Source organism: Engraulis encrasicolus, chromosome 2 (assembly GCF_034702125.1).
Source record: "Engraulis encrasicolus isolate BLACKSEA-1 chromosome 2, IST_EnEncr_1.0, whole genome shotgun sequence".
NCBI lineage: Eukaryota > Metazoa > Chordata > Actinopteri > Clupeiformes > Engraulidae > Engraulis > Engraulis encrasicolus.
In genome coordinates, this window is record NC_085858.1 from 54,047,286 (window position 1) to 54,052,285 (window position 5,000).

A 5,000-nucleotide genomic window follows, 5' to 3' on the forward strand; every position below is an offset into this window, starting at 1 on the left:
TAGATTTGCAGGTTCAGAGCAGAGATTCTTTAAGTATAGAGATATGCCAACATAATAGGTTTCTATGGGCACCTAACATGACCAGGTTCCGGTCTGCCTAAAGGGGCGTGTCATAATGCTCCTAGCATTGAATAGAACAGTCCTCAGGTCTGCCTAGGTCTGCCTAAAGGGGGATTTCCCCCCCCCCAATAATAGAACCCGGAAACAATGGGCCAATGGAACCTCTCTCTCTCTACTCTCTCTGTTCAGAGTTTCAAGTCCAATCCCTTCCTGTCTCCATGGCTGAGGTGCCCTTGAGCAAGGCACCTGATCCCACACTCCTCCAGGGACTGTAACCAATACCCTGATATCTGTAAGTCACTGATGAAAGCATCATTGAGTCGTTGTTGATGTTGTTGGTGTTGGTGATAATGGTGATGATGATGGTAATGATGATCATGGTAATCATCGGGACGTGACTTGATTGAGTGGGTAAATTTCCCAGATATAAGTCACTGTGTTTATATTTATCCTTTTCTGACATCACTGTTCGCCGCCATGCGCAGCCAAACAATGGCTCCTCTGACTTTGACAGAGACGTATGATCAATTTGGGCGTAATCACATAAGAGTGCAGTTTGCATATGATCTGTGTGTGTGTGTGTCTCTCTCTCTCTCTGTGAGTGTGTGTGCATATGTGCAAGCCTCTCTCTCTCTCTCTCTCTCTCTCTCTCTCTCTCTCTCTCTCTCTCTCTCTCTCTCTCTCTCTCTCTCTCTCTCTCTCTCTCTCTCTCTGTGTGTCTGTGTGTCTGTGTGGTTGAGTCTCTCACCGGGAACACTGCAATCCTACAGCCACCCCTTCTCTCTCTCTCTCTCTCTCTCTCTCTCTCTCTCTCTCTCTCTCTCTCTCTCTCTCTCTCTCTCTCTCTCTCTCTCTCTCGATGTGCTTCCTCATGTTTCACTGTGTGGCTGGTGGTCTCCCTGTTTTGAGTTGTGTCTCTGATTGGTGTTGATGTTTCCCTTTTTCGTGTTGGGTGCCTGACAGTTCGTTGGGTCTAAAGCCTGGATGATGCTTGTCTCCGGGCTATACTCTACCTGAACAGAGGACCTTTTCACAACTCCATCCACCCACACACACATACTAGAATAGAAGAGGTAGACTATACTCTCATGGTCTTTCCATGATGGTTTTGGTTGCTGTATTCATGTTCATTCGTCTGCTGAGCTCCACCTGGGCTGAGGTGGGTGCACTAAGTCAAGAAAATATTGTGAAATCGTGAAATCGTGAAAATATGTTACTGCGTCACTACCTTTAGTTATATGCAGTATATGAGTTGTCAAAAGTAAAAATGGGAGTAAATGAATGGTGTACATCAGGGATGGGCAACTTTTATGGTAAGGAGGGCCACGTTTTTTCATCGCCACCATGGAAGGGCCACATGACCACGGATCAGACTGCGATTCGCAGAGTTGGAGGTGCAGTTTATTGCTGACTGACTGCCCATATTGTTTGGAAGGAATAGAATACTCCATACTTAATACTCTATTAGTCAACAGAATAATTACAACAGATTTATTCAGTAGTCCTTTTTTTTTTTAATTAGGCCTACTGTGTTACCTACGGGCCGCTTTGAGTGAGGAGGGGGCCACATGTGGCCCCAGGGCCTTCTAGTAGCCCATCCCTGGTGTACAACATGGTTTTAGATAGCTGTTACGCCAGTTATTCCGCTGTACCTAATGAGGTTGACAGTGTTATTAATGGAATAATATAAACAGTGGCGGAACAATTCTACACAGGGCCCTAGGGCAAAACACTTATCGGGCCCCCTATATGACCTGACAAGATCACAATTGGCCCCCCACCACCAATGCAAGGGTGCCCTGGGCCCAGGGGCAAATGCTCTGCTCGCCCTCCCTATAGCTCCGGCCCTGAATATAAAACCTTAAAAAAAAAACTCACAAATTTGGTCCAACCAGCACTCAGTTACTCAGTTACTCAGTTATCTACACAGTAAAAACTGCAGTGTTAATGCAACACTAACAGAGTCGATTTAACACCTTCTAGAGTTTATTTGGTCCCAAAGCACTCTCTAAGTGTTGAATTAACACTGCATTTTTTTTTACTGTGTAGCAGTATACCTGGAAGGAAACTGTGGCAGGGTTTTTTCAGCCCAACTCTGACAAGCACACCCTCATAACAAACATAAACAAACACAATTATCCAGAGAGCAAGTCCTCAACCTTTACTATTTCATTGTTAATGGTAGATGCATTGTTAATTTTTGGCAGATGACAGTTATATATGAAGAGCTCTTTTCCAAAACGCTATATACACCATTTTTGACTTTTTGCATTTTAATATTGGAATTGACTGTTAAGAGGTCCTACCATCTATGTGTGAATTCTTGCCATTCAAATGTTTTGACAACATACTTTAAAACCTCTATAAAAATGCATTTTGCAATGCATTTCAATGGAATGCGCAATACAAAAATGTCAATTCCCCAACATTCTATAAAATGGATATATCTCATTTTGGAAAAGAGCTCTTCAAATATAAGACGTCGAGGAGTGTGTATTGCCAGTGCCATCTTTGGACCACTAATTTCTTGGTAGACATGATGCCAGCTAACCATAATTTATGTGTTTTCTCATTGATGATGTCAGCATTTTTTAACCTCTGATTTTACTTTTGACATCTCTGAGTCTGCAGATATGAATGAAGTGCTGAACTTGAGGAGTGGAGCAGGTCGAGTACTATGTCAAGAAACTGACCTGAAGTACAAGTGCTTAATAACTCAAGAGGAAGTACTAAAGTATTCAAAATGCCTTGTACTTATGACTTAAGTATTGCAAGTAGATGTTTTAAAATACTTCTCAAGTACTGAAAGTAAAAGTACAAGTAGGCTACAAGTGATTAAGGAACTGCTACTCAAGTACTGAAAGTACAAGTAGATATTTAAACATCTCTACTTAAGTTTTGAAAGTAAAAGTACAAGTACACAAGTCCCTGCTTTGTAAGATAGCCTAAGCATAATGGTTCATTTTATGAATAGCCCAAATGCATCACTCTCTTTAAGGCAAAGGGCTCTCACATGAACAGGTTAACCACTGCCTCCAGGTTAACTTACTCAGGCTAAACTTTGCACAAACTTTAGTAGCCTAAATTAAAATGTATTGGTGTAACATTAATAAATTAATCAGAAATATGCAGTGAAGTAAAAGTGGGAGTAAAAGGGAAAATAATAAAGTACATCAAAATACATATTTACTACATTTTGGTACTTGAGTAAAGTACAAGTAGTTCTAATTCGTTAATATAAGTCTACATCTCTGATTATATGTAACTTTGGTAACACTTTATTTTAGGGGTACATCTATTAGCACTAATACATACAATGTGCCTGTATAAGTAACTTGTAAGGCATGTACAAAGCAAAATCGAACATTTGTTGGTCATGTATTTGCAAATGTCTTATTCATGCACAGTAGGGGATTTATTACCAATTTAACCTTAGGACCTTGTAGGCCGTAGCGTTTGCTTAGTACATGCCTTACAAGTTACTTATACAGGCATTAACATTGTATGTATTAGTGCTAATAGATGTATCCCTAAAATAAAGTGTTACCGTAACTTCATTATATTGTTGATCATATTATGGGCCTACGTATAATACAATTGCCTGTTGAATCTTACATAGGCCTACATTTGCCTGTTGCACCTTACATACAACATTTGCTTGAGATGTGTTCTCATGATCACTATGGTCCTATAAACTCACTATGGTTAAAGTGCAGCTTTCTGAACAGAGTTTCTTTGTAACATTCCTTCTTTCTAACATTCATTCTTCCCAACAACATTATTGCCATAGCTGGATTGGTCATAAGGCATACAGGGCATTTGCCTGGTAGACTGTTGCTGACTGATGCTTTTGGCCTGGCCAGTCCTCATGCCGCTGCAGAGGCCTCTCTGAGACAGATTTAAATCAAATATTTTGAATGTTTGCAGTCAAAATAGCTCATGACGTAGACCATATGCTTCTTTTTCATTGTCATATGCTCCATCGACTCTCTGTCGTCTGCATGCCTGGTGGACTGGGCTCTGCTGGAAACGCCCGGCCCAGATTTGATCCCAGCCCAGTCCTGACTCGTGCCCTGCAGGAACAGAAGGGAACAGCACACTGGGGTACCTGCCAACATCTCCCCAATCAGCCTACCTGTCTCCTGTCTACAAACAAACACTGCTTTGGTAGATAATGATCACTTTCATCCAGTAGCATAATTTCCTTTCTTAGTGTACTGTGCCTCTCTCTCTCTCTCTCTCTCTCTCTCTCTCTCTCTCTCTCTCTCTCTCTCTCTCTCTCTCTCTCTCTCTCTCTCTCTCTCTCTCTCTCTCTCTCTCTGTCTATCTATCTCCTATGCTTGTGAGTCCGTCTGAGTTCGAGACCTTGTTTGTGTGTATGGAGGTAAGAGGTGAAAAAAGACGAAACACGATCAAAGTGCTCTTACAAAACTTGTTTGCGATGTCTGTGAATCTGTCGGAGAGCTGATGTCATAGCGTCTCAGGGGCATATATAAGAGCTTGCCAGCTAGCCAACACCTCCCTGAAGTTCAGAGGGGAAAAACAGGCCTCCTCCATCGTTAAAAGTTTTTTTTTTTAAGTGCACTTTCCACTTATAGTATATAACCTACACTTGCAATCGGAAAACACACTTCCATGTTCTTGTGCTGTGCGTGTAATTACATCAATCCAGCCTTTAGGGGGAGTCCAAGCTCACCTATTGGGAAAAATAAACCAAGGATTATGAAATGTATTACTTCAGCGGTCCTCTCTCCCTCTTCCTCCTGCTCTTCCATTCTTTCTCCCATTCTCTCTCTTTCTCTTTGTCTCTGTCTCTGTCTCTGTCTCTGTCTCTCTGTCTCTCTCTCTCTCTCTGTCTCTCTCTCTCTCTGTGTCTCTCTCTCTCTCTCTCTCTCTCTCTCTCTCTCTCTCTCTCTCTCTGGCTCTCTCCCTCTCCTCTC